We start from the raw sequence: 19100 nt of genomic DNA, 5'->3' as shown, positions 1-19100 counted from the left end.
AGCAGCATCTTCTATTATTGATCTACAAGAAACAGATTAGTAGAGTGCAAACCAATAGATTTGTCTCTTACACATATTACACCCACATTGCAAATTATGCATTGATATTTTCTTACTTCCTGTGTTTTAAACTGTAAATATGTATTACAGTTTTGAAGTAAAGAAAATGTCCATCCTTGAGCTGGATTAACCTTGTTTGAGAATGTTATGTTATATACATATTTAAACAAAACAAAAATTGTAACAATAACGCAGTTATGAAGAGGAGTGTGTCGTGGTTATCAGGTCTGTAAGGTGAGTTTTGACATTCAATGGTTTTTTATGGAAAATTGGAGAGTAACATAAACGTAATGAATTATGACTGTCACATATCTATCTAAATATCAAATATATTTCTGAATGTGTATAACATTTTGATTATTGGAAATTGAATTGAAAGTTTGAAATCTCACTACTCATCTTCACATTATTCTGGATACCCATTTGTGACTTGACTTTATCTGCACATCAATTCAAAAGACAGTTTATTAGTATCTTCTACTGCCACCAATGATGAAATGAACTGGCTTCAGTCCAATTAGATAGGTCATTCTTTTTCTTTTCAAGAGTGGGTTTGCTCAGTGCAACTTTAATGGGGCTTGACACCACACTCCCTGTCAGGTAGAACAGGCATCCTACATGGTGAGGCCCGTAACTTTCTAAGACCAAATATATACATCATGAAGAAGCAAACTTCATTCAATATCGTGGCCATAAGTAAGTGGTATTAATTTGTACACTCTTTCCTTATATGATACATATGCAGTGGAAAAGACTTTGTAATATGACAGTATGCAAAGTATGTCACATGAATTTCTGCTATGCCAAGTTAATCTAACCCCCATGTGCTGCTGTATCATCTAGCCATTTAGGAACTTCAGAAAATTAACGGATGGATGTTCATTTTTACTCCCAAATTATGTGTAAATTGAATAGTATACCGTGATTTTTCTTTTCTTCCAAAATACTGATTCCAGCAATAAAGGATTTTGGACTAAAGAGAGTGATGACTTCACTCTTTTGGTTGTCTTGAGTACCTAAAGACTCTAGGACCTATGGGTCATTGAAACTTGACTTATTCTGAAATGTGATAAACTGATTTTAAGTGTTTTAGCAGTCCATCTTTGCACAGTTGTCTCTTTTATTTGACTTGGGGAGAGGAGAAAATGTGTTTTTGTACATAGTGTGTACCATATTTTCTATGACTGTTAAACTAAAGTGAGAGAGTTAGGTAGTATATAATATCTTTGACAAAATATTCTAGTAGCAAACTTATCTAATTACTAGCTGTGCTACCCATCTAAGACTGGTTAAAATCTCAGTAATCACAGACCTCAGCACAGTGCACCGTTCATTGGAATGTTTCTTGTAATGCATGTAATTAATAAAATACATTGCATTTGTCATTCCAACAATTGGCACATCACAAACATTTGTGGTAATAGAATTCTTTTCTACAAATGTTTGTGATGCGCCATCTATTAGAATGCAATGCATGTCTCTGATATATGCCATTTGGTATTTTGTTTGGAAGCATATGGATTTGTAACAGAAGTGTTAATGTTTGTCATGTACCGTCTGTTGGAATGACAGACACATAGCAACCAGACACTTGTCCTTTTATTAAGGTTGATTATGATCAGAGCAAATCAAAGTGTTTTAAAATCAAACAATCTAGCTAGCAGTGTGTTATTCATAAACTTAAAGTAACAATAGTAAACTGTATATAAACTTTACTGGCTTTGCAAAAGCAAAATAATATACCGGTAACACATCCAATAAATCACCATAGGGCAAAATCTTTAGACGTGCAGTAGGTACTTAAAGTCCATTGAGCTGATTACTTCAAATACTGGAATAACTTGTATTATTGTAGATTCCCTTGTCATATCATCTTAGGGTCTTTGGTACCATCTTCCAAATTAAGATGCATATTGAACTGTAAGGTTTTTTTGTAAGATCTGATAATGACTGTCTTAATGATAATATAAGCACTATTTACAAAATCAAATTCACCCTACTAGATCTACTAGATCCTATTTACATAGCCATTGATACATGGAAACGAACAAATGGACATTGAGAACAACAAATAAAACATCAAGCACACTGATCTTCTTGCACTACAGGACAATTCCTCCATTACCATTAGACAGGTTGATAAAGGTGGGGCTATTGTTATAATGGGTAATACAAAATACATAAGTAAAGGTATGAGAAAATTGGGCGATCCATGGTGTCTAAAAAAAGACCCCTCCACAGATCTCTGTTTTAATTAATTGTACACGGTACATATTTTGACAGCTCGAGTTATGATAAACTATGCATATTTCTTTTCAGTAAGTCTGCTAGCATTCCGATTATCTACTTTTATCTTTTAGCCTAATGGGTCATCTAGTTGTTTTTTCTAATCGTTGTTGCAACCTACTAGGCAGTTTATTGATTTTCATATTGCTGATTTTGTTACTCTCTTACAATCCTATATTAGGGATGCCTCAGATTTCATTTGTTGGATGCTAACATTGATATATAAACCCACTTATCTGTTAGTTAGCTTTGATATTGAATTCATTTATACGCATTTTCTGAAAACTGAAGCACCATAGAAGTGCATGACACCTTACTAAGTGTAAGTATATCAATTCTATTTTTTTTGTTAATTAAAATTACTTTGCATTTAATAACTGCTTCTGTTCACAACAGAAAAGTTAGAGACAGGTGTCATCCCCAGTATCATTAATTTATGTTTTTCTGTTTGAAAAATCTTTCCAAATAATCCACTTTATACACAAATTTATAAATGGTGCAAATTTATTGTTGAGATGTTTTGACATAGAATGGTGATTTAATGTCAGTATTTAAGCCCTACCCTCAATTACAGTCGTAAACAGATTTCTTTTTTTGGATATTTTCACTGTTTATTCAACTTGACATTTTTCCTTTCATGTTGTTCTGTAAAAAATTCTTATTGAAATACTTTATTACATGCTTTCAGCTTTTATCCCAGGACAGTCATTAATAACCTTCCTGTTTCACTATTTCTTTCATTTAGGATGAATTTGCTCACAATGGAATAAGTTTGATTCTCTTGGCTACTGAAATCTATCTTCCAAGAATGAGGTTATCATCTGGTATTAAGAGTAAAGCCTTTAAACTGGTTTTGCATTCCAACAGAGAATTATGACCTTCCCTAACTAACTAAAAAGACTAACAAGAGAATTGTGTGTATTTTTACATGTTCCGGTTATACAAACCACTATTGTTGGTGCCTTTTGACATATATAACACATGCTTAACCTTTAACATTTACTTCTTCTCCCAGCTCTAATGTTAAAACCTTTGTTAGTAATAATCTATAGGGCAAATTGATGCTCCCTGCAAAAACCTAAGCCACTTCTTTGTTCAAAACCAGGTCTTTACTCTTGGGTACGTTGCTCATTCTGTAATAATGTGCTCAGGGGAGACACCACTAACACAGGTCTAACTGTAGCACAAAAGGAGCTATCTACTTGTTATATGTTGGAAAAATATTCTGAAGCATTAGACTCCGTATTACTGAACACCATATTACATGTAAATCCTGTTGCTTGACACTTTATTCAATTAAATCATTTTCTTACAGACTTAAAATTTATTGTCCTTGAAATTGTAAAAGCACACCCACAGGGCAATTATTACAAAAATGTTATTATGAAAAGAGATCCTTAGGATTTGCAGGCTTAACACATGTAAAGAGAAGTGGCTTAACAAAGTTAGCAACCGCACCTGATTTATTAGATATATTCTGGGTTCTAGTCTTCCATCCATTTTCCAACCCGCTGAATCCGAACACAGGGTCACGGGGGTCTGCTGGAGCCAATCCCTGCCAACACAGGGCACAAGGCAGGAATCAATCCCGGGCAGGGTGCCAACCCACCGCAGGACACACACAAACACACCCACACACCAAGCACACACTACGGCCAATTTAGAATCGCCAATCCACCTAACCTGCATGTCTTCCTGTTTGCTATTATTACAGTAAATATGTGAGTAATGCACTCCTGGTTTTTTTTTAAATTTTACTATATTTTGTAGTTTTCTCTGATTTAACTATAATTAGATAAGTTTGTTAGAAAAGTGTTTTGTTGAAGATAATGCCTGCATCGTAATCTTTCTATTAGTCATTCATCCTGCTGAAACTACAAAATAAGTACAAATATCAGTAAATCAAAGCATTAAGTTAAACTTGAATGATTTTAAAATATTTCTGGCCGTTTACTTTGATTATTTGAGTTTTTACATTCAATCACTAATAAATGTACATTTGTATTTCTGCTAGTGGTCAGTCCATTGGATCTGTATTGTCATTCTGATGTGGGGATTTCGAGTGTTCTCCATTTGTTAATATTGATTTCCTCAGCAGGTTCCAGTTTTCTTGTTCAGTTTTAAGGCATGTACTTAAATTCAAACAATCTTGAACAAATTAGGGCTGCACATGAGCTTAAGTTTTGTCTCATGCTCAGTTTACAGTTAGTACTTGTTACAGAATCTGTAGTGGGTAATTTAAATTGGTAGTCATATATACTTAATGTAGATAGCTGGTTGCACCGGATAGCCCTTAAGTGAAGTATGAAATGTTTTAGGTATCAATACTTAGAACTTGATACCCAAAGATTTGCCCTTTTCCATTAAACTGTTTACCTGCTTCCATTCATATCTACTCAAGATAAAATATAAGGACTGTCAAGGAGGTGCTTGAACATTTTAGAGCACAATTCTGGAGCCTGGCTGGCTGCAGGTGGCATCAGTTAGTGTAGCAACAAATTGACATTGCACTCTTTAGAAATTTATTTTAGCTTAAAGACTGCAAAATTGAAATCTGTGAGCCACACCTAAAAACAACACTCCAAAACTAAGATGAATTCCTTGAGAAACTAAAACAATAAGCTGCTTGTATTTTGGGCATCTCAGTATGTAAGATACATGGTGACCAGCATCTGCAAGTTAGAGGCTCCTACACATTTTTTTTAATGATTTTCAATCACAGACTCCATTTACAAAATCTTAGCAGGTCTGAGTCAGCTGCTGTGCACTCTTGTGCCCACCAATCACACAGTTAGATCCATCTTTGATTCACCGTGACAAAATTGAACAGGTTTTGCAAAGTTTTCTAAATTAATTACTCATATAAAACACAAAATAATAGATCATTTTTGTGCCCTTCAAGTCAGTATTTAATAGAAGCACCTCTGGCCACCATGACAGCCTTTTGAGTCTGTGTGGACAAGTCTGTATCAGCATTGCACATTTGGATATTGCCATGTCCTCCATTAAAACCTGCAGAACTACTCAGTCTCTGTCAAGCTGCATTGGGATCGTGAGTGAACAGGCCTTTGTCAAGTCCAGTCACAGATTCTCAAATGGTTTGAGATCTGAACTCTGACTTGCTCACTCCAGGACATTGACATTGTTGTTTTTAAGTACTGTGCATGCTGAGGATTATAGTCTTGTTGAAATGCAAAGCTTTTCTCAAGGTGAAGGTTTCGTCTAGAGAAGGTGAATTTATACTCCTATCAATTGAAATCTGACTACAGACAGGTGATCTCCGTTGAACTAATTATGTGACTTCTAAAACTGATTGGCTGTACCAATGATGATTTAGGTGTGCTATATTAAAGGGGGTGAATACCTATGCATTGATTTGTGTTTTATATTTTTAATTAATTTAAACCACTTTGCCATGATCTGCTTTCACATGGACATTAAAGAGTATTTTCTGTTGATTAATGTCAACAATGACAAACTAAATCCATTATATAATAAAAAAAATGTAAGACCTTCCAAGGTGGTTGGGGTTGGGATTAGGATTAGGGTTATGAAAATGTGTAAACTGCACACAGATAACAATTTAACCTTATATCCAAACCTAGTAAACTAGATCTATGAGAAAGCACTAGTAACCAATGTGTTACCAAGCCATCCTTTTTAATAGTTGCATAAATAATATTGTGTTGCTTAAAATAAGCTAATTTGAGTTTTGTCTCGGAAAGAATGGTATAAAAGTTTGCTGCTTTTTCCTAATAGCAAAATGTTATGACTATTATGTGAAAACCCTACCTAGTCAAATAGTACAAATCTTCTACAATGATGCTGGAGCTAAAAAGATCTTGACAATATCTTAAAAAAAGTTCTGTGTCCTTAGTCTGATTAGTCTGAGTTACAAAAGATTAAGCTCATTATGTGAAATGTTTGCGTCTAAAGCCTTTCTTCAGTTTCCTTTAAAAGGCCTCATAGCCAAGTGGTTAGTACTGCTGCTTCATGGATCTGTGCACTCAGTATGGATCTAGGCGCCAGTCATTGCCTATATGGAGGTTTCTGTTTCTCCTCATATCTGTGTTTTCCTCCAACATCCCCAAAGGTGTGTGAGTGTTGTTAAATTGCAGCCCTAAATTGGTCTGGTGTGACTGCAAGTGTGGGTGAGTTTGTAAATGGACTCTATGATGGACTGGTTTTTATCTTAAGCCCAATTCTGCAGTCGGTGGCTCTGGCTCTTACTATCCTAAATTGAATTAAAGAATCTGATTTCCTGTGAAATATCCAATAATAAAATCAGGTTTCTAAACTGAATACAAGCACGTTAATGAAATTAATAAAGGTGTGTCCAAGAATGTTCCCTGTAATGAACTAGTGCTTCCATTCAGGACTTTTTCTGATTTGCACCAGTTGTTGCTAAAATAGTTTCCTGTTGCCCACGGTTATATCATGAATAAAAGGAGCTCAGAGAAGTAATGGACTGTTACGCTTATTAAAAATGTTTTATGTGCTACATGTGACAATAATGACCCTATAAACCTATTAGTAAGTTGTGTAGAAAATTGAATCCATATCTTATTTTGTTTGCAACAAACCAGCAGATGGCAGTCAGACTCAAGTCATCTTCCTCCAGTATGCCATGATTATTATTATCAAATATTTGGCTGGTAACTTTATGCAATGACTCACAAGATCAAGGTACTCTACAGTTTTTTACATACTTTGCCTAATAGGATGGGAATGCAGGCAAGGAAAGTAACTTTTTAAAAATCAGCAAACTGGAGGAAGAAATTAAACATGCACTCTTGTGGTTAAGGGTCTAATGCAAGGGTGGCAAACTCCAGCCCTGGAGTGCCACAGTGGCTGCAGGTTTTCATTCTAACCATCTTCTTCATTATTTTTTGCTACTAATTAACTTCTTTTGCCTTAATTTTAATTAACTTGATTCAGGCCCCTTAATTGTTTCTTTTTCTTTAATTAGCTGCCAAACAATAATGAGACACAAAACAAGGTGCCACATGACCAGCTCACCCATGCTCATCACACAATATCTGAAAATAAAGAAAGGTAAGGTTGATCTCTCAGGTCCCCAAAACATTATGACAATGTTCTTCGAAAAAACAGAAAATCAACAGTTTTGGAAATGTCTGCTGTGTCAGAATGAGAGCAGCAACAAGTCATAGAATTAAATAACAAGTTTAATTAACAGCAAGAATTGGCTTCTCATTAAGAAAGTGGTTGGAGTGAAATTAGTTGGAGTTTGATGCCCCAATTTAGCTGGTCAACTGTTGATTTGTTTCACATTTGCTTTCTGTTTTGGCTGTCATTTAATGAAGAAAATAATTAATTCAGAGCACTGAATCCTTAAAAACAGGGCTATTAAAATGAAGGGAAAAAGAAGTTAATTAGCAGAGAAAACTGGTCACTGATTAGGAAAAGGGTGAGAATGAAAACCTGCAGCCACTGCGGCACTCCAGGACTGGAGTTTGCCACCTCTGGTCTAATGCCTTATCCTCCACATCACACTTCCTATGTTCTTATGAAAACCATACCTTATTGTGACTTTTTTTTATTTTTTATATTTTTATATTTCATATTTTTATATATTTTACTTTTTATATTTTTTATTTTTTTTATATTTTTAAGAACATAGCATACCTTGGGTTTGCGAAAGGCACTCTATAAATGCAACTTATTTTTTTATTATTATTATAGTTAAGTATAACATAGATGCTTTACAGAGTCTGTATGCTGTATAAGTCTCACAGTGTAGACACAGATTAATTAGTGCTTTTAAATATGTGAGTGTTGGTGTGAACCCAGTGGCAGCCTGGCATCACATAAAGCAGTAATGGACGGCATGTCTGGTGCCTGTTGATTCCAGCCTAGGGACTGACTCCTGTTTATCTAGAGCTGGATTAAATACAATGACAAGAAGAAGTAAGTGAGTGCTTTGGAACTACCTGGCTTTCTGAATTAACTGGTCATAAAATGTGATTTAATCTTCATCTAAGCCACAAGTATAGAAAAACATGATATGCTTACACTAATAACACCCAAACAATTAGAATCTTTCATGTCTTTATTGAACAAACCCATTAAACCTTCAGTCTTCTGTGGGAAAAAGTAAGTGAACCCTTGGATTTAATCACTGATTGAACCTTATTTCTTAACAATAATCTCAAACAAGTATTTCAAGTAGCTGTGGATCAGACCTGCACAATGTTCAAGAGAATTTTGGACCATTCTTCCTTACAAAACTGTTTCAGCTCAGCCCTATTATTAGAAGATCTGGTGTGAATGGCTCATTCCACAGCGTCTCCATTGCGTTAAGGTCCAGGTTCTGGCTGCATCATTCCAAAAGGCAGACTTTCTGCTTTTTAAGCCATTCTATAGTACAGTGTTTCTCAACCAGAAGTGGGTTGCACTTTGCTATTGTTTATAATGGCTCCAACGATCACGCTCACCCCCCAAACTGCTCTGACAATTGTGATTGATTAAAACCCCCCTCCCCCAGCTCCAATGACGGCTGAACTCTGATGATCATATTCTGTTCTAAAAAGGGGACCTCCCTCTCCTTAGTTTGTTGCAAAAACACTTACATGGGGAAAAAAAATTGGTTGCAACACAAGTAAGGTTGAGAAACACTGTGTAGTAGATTTACTTCAGTGTTTAGGTTCATTGTCTTGCTGCATCACCCAACCACTAGTGAGCTTTAGCTGGCTGATTGCCACCCTGAAATTATCCTGTAGGATACCTAAATACACATTAGAATTCATGTTTCCCTTGATGACTGCAAGCTGTCCAGGCCTGAACAGCATTAAGGCAGTCCCAAATCATGATGCTCCCTACACCATACTTCATCACTGGGATGATGTTTTCTTGTTAGCATGTGGTGCCCTTTTTACACCATATGTGCTGCTTCATATTCTTCCCAAACAATATTTTGGTTTCATTAGTCCATTTTGGAGTGCCACGGTAATCTTTAGGAAGCGTAAGGTGTTGGGTGATGCTTTTTTGGACAGCAGTAACTTCCTCCTTGGTGTCCTGCCATGAACACCATGCCTGTTCAATGTTTTTCTTATGGTAGATTCATGAACAAAGATGTTAACCTGTTACAGTGATTCCTTCAAGTTTTTAGCTGTTACTTGCTACTTCACTTCTGCATTGTGTCTTTCAAGTCATCTTAACTAGTTGCCCTCTTCTAGGGAGAGAAGCCACGGTACTAAATCATCTCCATTTAAACACAGTTTGTCTAACTGTGGACCAATGAAAATCTACACTTTTTGATATTAATTTCTAACCCTTTGTGGCTTTATGCAGATCAACAATTCTCTTTTGGGAGTTTTCTCAAATGAACACCACACCATGTCATTTGTGTTTGTAGTAATGGAAGTGAGCAGAAAGATCATCTGATGAGAGCAGGACTTCAAGTGGTCAAGTGTGGGTACCTGTTTATGTAAGTAGCTCTTGAAAAGGATCAAAAAGTGTGATGATGCTGGCAAATGGAAACAAATCAACATTCAGGTTGAAATGAACTTAGTAAAGCTCAAACATATTTTGCGATAAGGCAATGAGTAGAATGTACTAAAAAGCAATAAGGCAGGTCTTGGAAATTAACAAGCAAAGCTCTGGTTCTGGCTCTCTGTGACATATCAGTAAACCGATAATCTCTATGTGTTTGTGATTTTCTGTTATAGGAAAAAATGTTACGTGGTAGTTTTTGCTGAACTTCTCAATGCTGAATCCTGTAGAGTGTGTTGTGAGTAGGTGTCTTAAACACGACAAAAAGGGTATGAGACTTAATGAAAATCACAGAAAACAGGCCAGGATTTTCACTAGTCTGCCCAGATATGGCCTCACCCTAGGCACCTCGCCCCAATCATCGCAGGAAGGCTGCAACCTGCACAGGAGCCCCGGCTTTAAAAATATACTATAAATATCAGAAAAAAAAATGCAAAAATGCCTTTTAAAAGAGAACAGTCATCACACCTTTAGCTTGATAAGAAAATCTTTATAAATAATTTATTGGAAATAATTCAAAAAGGAACACAAAATGACAAAAGTCAAAAATAGAAACCTTAAGGACATACCTGAAAAGACAATTCAAGGCAAACAAATCCAAGATGTTATCCAAAAAGCAAAAGCCAAGAACATAAATGAACACTCCAATAATCCAGCAATCCAAAGAAAAACAATACTTACAAGATTACCACCTTGAAGCACCAGCTCCCCAGCCTCATATATGAAGGCAGAGGGTTATCCTTTAGCAGATGATGTTGAGGTGGCCCTGTATCTTCAGGTTCCACCCACAAAACACATGGTATATAAGAATGCTTAAAGATACAGTATGTAAATATTAAATAAAAACGTCTACACGTGGAAGTGTGTGTGTCTGTCTGGTCCGGAAGTGAGAGATGGAGTCGGGGTAAGGGCTCCACCTGCGAGAAAACAGAAAACTTGCTTAGCTGCTAATAACACAAGCGGGCCCAGCACGTCAGCAAAACGAAACCTCAGAAGAAAAACAAAGTCACTTAGCCGCTAATACAGATTCAAGGCGAGTACATCGGCAAAATGGTATCCCTTTTACTTTTCCTCCAGCCACTAATGCACAAGCGATGCAAGCACGTTGGCAAAATGAATCCTCCTAGGATAGAGACACTCAGAGTAGTTCCTTTCAATTACCTAGGAACCTGGGCTTTTTACAGCATGGGCTTACACAGCTAGTTAAATAATAAACAGAAATTACATAATCACAGAAAAAAATAATTCAACAAAAAGGAAACTATACACTGGCCAGCGGTTGAACCCAGACTGTAACATTATGCTGTGTATGAGCATGAGAACTGCCATGGTGCTGTTATAACAGCCTTGCCACTCATGAAACACAAGAAGACACAAGGCCAAAACAAACTATAAAGACAAAAAGGCCTAAGATCATGTTTAAAATGTACTTAACACTACTTAGTGAAACTGCAAATGAAAAAAATGGATCATCCATCCATCCATTAACAAATAGATTAATCCAGTTCAAGATCATAGGAGAGTGCAAAGCAGGAACCAATCAGTGCCAGTGCATATCAAGAGCCCATTGTTTTAGTCAACTGGGCACACTTAAAGTTATTTGTCAGGAAGAAGCATGAAGATGCACAAGTTGGTTCGATCAAGTTGTTTTTAGTTTATGCCTAAATTTTAATTGTAATCGATGGATGGATATTCTATGATAATGGTCTGTGTCTGGCTTAACATTCTGCCAGCTAGCTGCTTAGTCGGTACCATCAGTCAGAACCAAAGCTGAAGAGGGTTCATAGACAAACTTAGGCAGAGACTTCGCTGGGGTGGCCATCACAAAACCAAATAAGGTTTCAGCAATGGCTATATTATGAGTCCTTAGGGGAGCCATTGGCCTGTGGTGTACGACAGAGACATCAACAAACAAATCCTGCCTCCCTTATGAATCTGATTATAAAAGTGGCAAAGAACATTTTGAGAAAAATAGCTTAAGGGCATTTTAGGTCTGCAACAATGATGTATGCTGAAGCAGAGGCTGCAAAAGGGAATCATTTTCTTTAGCAATCATTAAGCAACAGCTTTTTGTAACTCAGAGGATAAACACAATGACCCTAGGTGGTGAAGCTTTTAGTTCCAGAGTGAACATTTGAAAGACAGCAGATGTCTCCTTAGTTTTGTAAGATCTGCTCAGTATTTCTTACATATTTCTATTATTGATATATTTAAAGGACTTACCACTGTCGAGGTGGTGTTTCCATGTTCTCCCTGTATCTCTACGCATTCAGTGTTTGTTACTTCCTTGCATGCCATCCATCTGGGATGTTTCTTTGGTCCTAGTGACCATGAATAGGATTAAGAAGACTCGGTAAAAATGTATTTTTGCTTCAAGCAAGTTCTTTACTTTCCAGTTACAGAAAGTCATCCTGTAATCGACAGACTGAAATGGTAGTTTTATCCAAAAGCTGTGTCTGCTCTGTAACTTTACTTGTTGCAGCCACAGTCTTGGACATTTTTATGGACAGTTTAGCCTCTATGGTGTGGGGGTCTCCGAGTGGTGAGCAAGCATAGGTCTACTAGGAATTTACTTTGTTAGTGCTCAGAGCTCACAATTTCCACTAAATCGTAAGAGGAAACTGCAGCCTAGCCTAGTAGGATCAAGGGAAGTTGGAACCCACTGCAAACACCTGGGTGTTTTGTCAAGTACTCATAATGATCCAAGTTCACCAGTTTAGCTAATCTGGATGTGTTTAAAATGCAGTGTTGTTAGAGAACAAATCCCACAACCCCTAAGTTTGTACTTTTTAAGTTGCTGTGCTGCTCCTAATGTTTTTGTATACTCTGCGTTTTTTTCTGCTTCTCTTTGTATTTGCTTATTTTGTATTTGAACTTCAGATTTGGCTGATGGGTTTAATGATCTTTGTACAGATTCCAAACACTGCTTGTCAGACAGCACCTCCTATATCCTGGGGAGATATGGAATTGGTTTATGGTTTTAATGTAAATTTTCTTATTGCTACATTGCGTTCAGCTGATAAAAGACATGCAGCCATGCAGAATTAGTTATCAGCTTCATATTTGAAATCTGGGTTCATGCGGGGAGAATCGTTGTGACAACCGGAGCCAAATATCATGGAAATAAAATGGATTACAAAGCTGGAGGATCGATTAGAAATGCGTTAGCAGAAGAAGTGTCTGGTTTTATCTTGTAGAAGGAAAATCAATAAATTATTTAGTACCTTTATGTTTTAATCAGCATAATCAGTTGAATAATAAAGGCATCTAAAAGAGTAAAGGCGTAATCTAATAGCAATGATAAGGGGGTGATGACCCCAAGTATCTTTATTTGGGATAAGATTGGGTTGCCTGCAAGAAAGCTCAGTAAAAGCTGACAAAACTGCCTCGCTTCTACTCACATGAATGCTGTCATAATGGGCAAAGCTGCCTTTTGCTTTGCTTCTAGCTGAGAATGCTGTGTTTACCTGAATGGGCAACTCTGTATGAAGTAAAGAACAAGGAGGACAGATTGGGTAACAAGCAGGGGCATCAAGGAGATGAGTGGCTTTGCTGGTGCATCAACATGTGGACTGTACCAAAGGTAATAGTGTAGCAAGCTGTATACGTCTCTAACACCATCCATGCATTTTCTGAAGTTGCTAATTTCATTCCAGAATCTAAAGAATCCATAAACTATCTTGTTAGCCTCTGTGGAAAAGCATGAAACAATACTGAATGGAGTTACCAGCTAATTAAACCCTAAATTATATGAAACATACTCAAATCTGCATAATCCAGTTTAGCATCACAGTGGTGCCTGGGAATATCTTAAAAACATCAGGTGCAAAGTAGGAACCAACCCTGTGTGCAGAGCCAGCTTATCACAGAGTTTACTCACGTGAACACTCCCATCTACACTGGTTAGACTCACCAATGTACTTATTGCATATTCGAGCTCGCTGTCAGGTCATTCCATCCTGGCTGCACCAGGTACTGAAACCCCAGGGTCACCTGTTTGGCTGTTGCTGATGTATGCTGTAGTCATCTGCCCATTGGATGTAGAAGACCAACTGCTGCCTAAGTCTCTGCCACCCACGCTAACCATCCGTCTTTCCAGAGTTCCAAATATACTTGCCTACCTCATGTAATTCGGACTAAGTCCTTTACCATTGACAGTTTAGCCCCACCAGGTAATCCCCTACTTCTGGATGTTCACTTCCCCACCATAATGAGGTGTGATTTGGACTTTAAGGCAAGTAACAAGTACAGCGGAGAGGACAGCTACTGCTTAACATACAGAAATTGAAAATAGAGCATTATGGTCAAGTGATGAGGAAAGAAATGTGTTTAGAGAAGGATATTAGATAGATAGATAGATACTTTATTAATCCCAATGGGAAATTCACATTCTTCAGCAGCAGCATACTGATACAATAAATAATATTAAATTAAAGAATGATAACAATGCAGGTGAAAAACAGAAAAACAGACAATAACTATGTATAATGTTGAATGTTAACGTTTACCCCTCTGGGTGGAATTAAAGAGTCGCATAGTTTGGGGGAGAAACGATCTCCTCAATCTGTCAGTGGAGCAGGACAGTGACAGCAGTCTGTCGCTGAAGCTGCTCTTCTGTCTGGAGATGATACTATTAAGTGGATGCAGTGGATTTTCCATAATTGATAGGAGCCTGCTGAGCGCCCTTCGCTCTGCCACAGATGTTAAACTGTCTAGCTCCATGCCAACAATAGAGCTTGCCTTCCTCACCAGTTTGTCCAGACGTGAGGCGTCTTTCCTCTTAATGCTGCCTCCCCAGCACACCACTGCGTAGAAGAGGGCGCTCGCCACAACTGTCTGATAGAACATCTGCAGCATCTTATTGCAGATGTTGAAGGACGCCAGCCTTCTAAGGTAGTATAACCGGCTCTGTCCTTTCTTGCACAGCGCATCAGTATTGGCAGTCCAGTCTAATTTATCATCCAGCTGCACTCCCAGATATTTATAGGTCTGCACCATCTGCACACAGTCACCTTTGATGATCACTGGGTCTATGAGGGGTCTGGGCCTCCTAAAATCCACCACCAGCTCTTTGGTTTTGCTGGTGTTCAGGTGTAGGTGGTTTGAGTCGCACCATTTAACAAAGTCATTGATTAGGTCCCTATACTCCTCCTCCAGCCCATTCCTGATGCAGCCCACGATAGCAGTGTCATCAGCGAACTTTTGCACGTGGCAGGACTCCGAGTTGTATTGGAAGTCCGATGTATATAGGCTGAACAGGACCGGAGAAAGTACAGTCCCCTGTGGCGCTCCTGTGTTGCTGACCACAATGTCAGACGTGCAGTTCCCAAGATTATTATTATTCCCAAGATATTATTCAGGGATATAGAGATTGAAAGAAGAGTAGTGGAAGGCAGAGAGGGAGGAGGAGAGATTATATCAGATATTGTTCACGTTTGTAGATCTACATACTGTAACTGTAAGAAAAATGGAAGACAGACAGGAATGAAGGATTATCCAGCTCACTGCCTACCATCTTGAAGAATGGTACTGGATAATGACAAATTCTCTTAACACACATGTTATAGATGTCATACAGACATGGGCAAGAACATGCAAACCCCACACAGACTGTTGAACCCAGGATATTGAGTCCATTAGGCAGGACTGCTAACTACTTTGTAACCCTGAAGTCCATGCCTTAATCAATCAATCTGTTTCAGTGAAAACTATCAGAATGTACAAAGCAAACAATAGCAATCAAAATATCAACAAGATAAGCAATGCCAACACAATCTGCTATTGTTATTTGAGTGAGAGATGAGTCTTTTGATACTTCACTTCACTAATGAAGGAGGACTCTGGGATATATACATTTTTATTTTTATAAACCCTGAAATTTTGCCTCTCTTCATCTTTTTTCTTTTTATTATACAGAACCCTGGACTATGGAGAACCAGGGCCTAACCCAACGGCTTTGGAATCTAGTGTGTTGCAGAGCATTTTCAAGTACACACTCAAGGCACGCAAGTTTAGAAATGAATATTAAGTTAACATTTATATATTTGGGATGTGGAAAAACATTGGAGTACCTGGAGAAAACCTACACAGACACAAAGATAATGTGCAAAGTTCACACAAGCAGTGACAGCGACAACACTGGTAGTTAAACCCAGATTTCTGCCTATTACCACTGTGTGTAACTTATTTTGAAAGTACTGTACAGATAAGTTAGCTCTACTCAAAACCCAGAAGGCCTAAGGGGAGGCTGGATAGGCAACAAACCGATAACTTCAGGGACCTTATCCACTATCTGCGAACAGATATGTCCCACATAAGAAGGGAACATGGTCAAAGGAGATGCCCTCAGGGCTTGGAGGTGAGGAGGCTATTACAGGGTCAGGGAAACCTGGATGACGAGGGTCAGTGACTCCGTGGCCAGGACCAAACCCTAGCAGCAAGCCTGGATGACGAGGGCCATACAACTCTGTGACCAGGGCTAAACCCAATTGGGGAGCCTGAATGACAAGTGGCCAGACCCATACTGCAGCTCAAAGCCCACAATGCCAAAGGGGAAGCTGGAGAATCAACAAGCCTATCCACCATCTGTACCCAGATATAGCCCAAATAATAACCGCACACAAAGCCAAAGGAGAAGCCCCTGGAGCTTAGAAGCAAGGAAGCTACTTCCCAGAACCTAACTCTTAACTCAGAACCTACAGGGCTAGGTGAGCCTACAGGACGAGGATCTAGCATTACAAGGCCACAAGGAAGGCTGGAGAAAGACAACAGACACTGCGATAACACTAAGGACACCTATCCACCATCTGTAACCAGATATGGCCCATACAATAATACCAAAAACACTTTCTGGGATAAGGGGCAATGGCTCTAAATTTCCTAGGGAATCTTCTGTGCATTGCAGAGGGACTTTGGAAATGGAGTTTACCTCACAAAAAGAAACTAAACATTCAAGGCTACTTTATGAATGAAAATGACAAGTGAACTTAGTGGCTGGTGTTGTTCCCTCTGAGTACTGGTACTACAAATTGATTCCTTTTGGGGTGCTGAGTTGACATACTCTTCTAATGTTCATGTGGGATATTCCATTGATGATTCAGTGATTATTGATTTTGCTGCACAGCTTTATAGACCTGTGCTCCATTCATCACCAGATACTAAAGATATGCATGCTAGTTAAATTAGTGACTCTAATGCTGGCCTTGTGTGACTGAGTGTTGATGGCTCTGTGGGGCCGAATGTTCCCCATTGTGGACTCCCATCCAGTCCAGAGGCCTCCTTTATAAAGCTTGCATACACAGAAAAAGAGGCTCAAAATGTGAGGTGCATACATAGCTTTCCATGCAAACATTTTGATTTATAAAAGAAAACTTGATGGGTGAACACGTGTATACTTATGACAAATCTGACCCATGCATATGTAACATTTCACAGAAACTGGGAAATTACAACACCCTTGATCACTTAGGGAAAGGCAGCCGAACCAGCAGAATGATGACTTACACACGAAATAACCAGAATGTTATTATATTGTGCACTGGCATGACAAAAAAAGCATCTCCTAAGTGATTAATACTGTTATGTATTGAAATTAATGTAATAATGATTGATAGTATTCTAAAGCAGCAGGGGGCGCTGCAGTGGGGTTAAGGGATTTCTTTGGACAAGTGGTTGCAGAAAAAGTCCTTAGTAAAAGACTACTGTGCAGTTAACTGGCCTCAGTGTCTATCATTGAATGTCATCAGCCTCAAATTACCAAAACATAATAAATACAATGTACAAACTGTATTTTAGATCCCTTTTATCAGGTCAGTGCTGCATATTTGAAGAACCTTTTTTGGTTATTCATCAGTTTACATGGGCTAGCTGTTGTCACTTCTCAGGGAACTAGCCAATATGTCAGGAATATCTCAGTTAAGTTTCATTCTGTCATACCTGCTGTACTTGAAGCTTTTAACTGACTGCCAAGGTGCTACATCCAGTTTTTGCATGGTGTGAGTGCACATATAAAACATAATATGTTTTTGCCAACATAAAAATGCAATTACCAGCAATGTCCAGTATTCCTACAGAGCAATCAGAGCAATTTACTGCACTCATATTGCTGTAAGATTGCTTAGCAATAAGAAGGCTGCTTTAATTAACCATGAGCGGTGACATTCCATTAACACACTGTAAAGTCAAAATGAGATTGGCAAACATTGTGGCTCAGTGGCCTAGATTAGCTTGTGATTTATTTATTCTGAGGCAAAGTAACTTGACAGATGTGACGCTGCTGTACTTGGTGGTTGGCTTATTGGTAACTGATTGAACCCTCACCTTTTCATATGGCCTGCAATCATGTCATTACATGTGCTAGGTACACTTTTCCCTGAGCCCTAGAATGCAGAGGAGAAACACTTTCATGTCAACAATGATCTTGCATGGCCAGTTGCAGAGCGCAGCCAGATACACTTAAATGCAGGTAGCGGGGTCTCGATGCATCAGGTAGGAGCATGCTCTACCAGCCAATGAAGTTCTGCAGTTGATTAGCATGCTCCATATATGGGTCCTTGAAGGCAAGGTTTGAGGAGCTCTTTCGTATGCATATTTAGAAGGTGATTGTGATTTATAAGGAATAAATTGTGTAGAAATGTGTGTAGGACAAATTTTATGAATCTTTTTTTTTTTTTTGCTGTATGCATGTTTTCACACTGATATCTGCGCAAAGTTTTATAAATGAGGCTCTAGGGTTGGTTTCTGCCTTCCACCTGCTGCTGCTGGGATAAGATGTAGTGCACAGTGACTGTTAACTGGAAAAAGAAGGCTAAGAGAACTGATGGAAGAATATTATTGTCTGATAGCCAGTAGAGTGAAGGCAGATACTATGAACTGCTGCTTGTCATAACAGCACATCTGTAGTTGCTCATTATTATAAAAACACCAGTGGCTGAGCCAGTAGTACCACTGGTGAGCAGATGGCAACACTGCATCTTGATATGTAGGGCTTTAGATTTGCAGCTTTCACAGGATATGAATGACAAAGTACATGTAATGGGATTATTGATTTATTAATAGGTAATGCAGAGTACAGAAGTTGCCTCCAGGGCACGTTTCAAATTCTTACAAGTATTCTCAGGAGGGTGCATGAAGGGGAAGCTAGAGGAGAGAGGAGAAGCCCTGGAGGCACCTGTGTCTCACAACTAGCGCGGTGCAGTTTTACATCTCTCACAAAACATTTGCAATTGTGGTGGGAGGAGGTC

The sequence above is a fragment of the Erpetoichthys calabaricus genome, chromosome 8 (genome assembly GCF_900747795.2).
Source record: "Erpetoichthys calabaricus chromosome 8, fErpCal1.3, whole genome shotgun sequence".
NCBI classification, from domain to species: Eukaryota; Metazoa; Chordata; class Cladistia; order Polypteriformes; family Polypteridae; genus Erpetoichthys; species Erpetoichthys calabaricus.
This window is presented reverse-complemented; position numbering follows the sequence as displayed.